The following is a 709-nucleotide window of genomic DNA, read 5'->3' as shown; positions in this document are numbered from 1 at the left end:
GCCCCACTTCACATTCTGGGTGTAAAGGGCTCAGGAGCCTTCGCCACTAGTGGCATCGCCACGTGTCCTGTGCAGTGTCCGTCCTGCTTCCTTCTCTTGTCGTTTCCCAGCTCTGTCTCTCAGAGCACCTTCTCCTCTGATAAAAGGGTCAGTGGAGCCTCCAGCTGGTTTGCTTTGCTGCCCACCCTTGGAGGGAGCTCTCGGGGAGGAGTCCTTGCCCTGGAGGGGGAGGTTGGATAACAGCCCATGGGCAAAGAAATCAGAGCTTGTCACTGAGACTAGAGGAGCTTTGCCTTTTGTTTTCCTTTTCCCCATGCCCACCTACAGATTGTAGTACATTCCTCTCCTCCTTAGGTATCACTGATAATGTGCTACTGACATGTCCCTCACCTCCTCAGGAAGGGTGTGGGTCCAGGGTGGCTCAGGTTGCCCAGAGAGGTTGTGGAATCTCCACCTCTGGAGATACCCAAAACCCAACTGGACACAGTCCTGGACAACCTGCTCTAGCTGACCCTCCTTCAGCAGGGGTCTGGCCTAGAGGACCTCAAGAGGTCCCTCCCAACCTCAAGAATTTGGTGATACTGTGATTTATCCTGGGGCCAGGAAAGCAAAGAGCCCAGGATTGCGCTGAGATCTTGTAAGAATTACTTTACAAATACATTCTGACCAACACAGCCAACACAGCCAATGACCACAGCACAGAATAAAG

The sequence above is a fragment of the Charadrius vociferus genome, unplaced genomic scaffold (assembly GCF_000708025.1).
Source record: "Charadrius vociferus isolate BGI_N301 unplaced genomic scaffold, ASM70802v2 scaffold32, whole genome shotgun sequence".
Taxonomy (NCBI): domain Eukaryota; kingdom Metazoa; phylum Chordata; class Aves; order Charadriiformes; family Charadriidae; genus Charadrius; species Charadrius vociferus.
The sequence above is the reverse complement of the archived record's forward strand: the minus strand, read 5'-3'. Positions refer to the sequence as shown.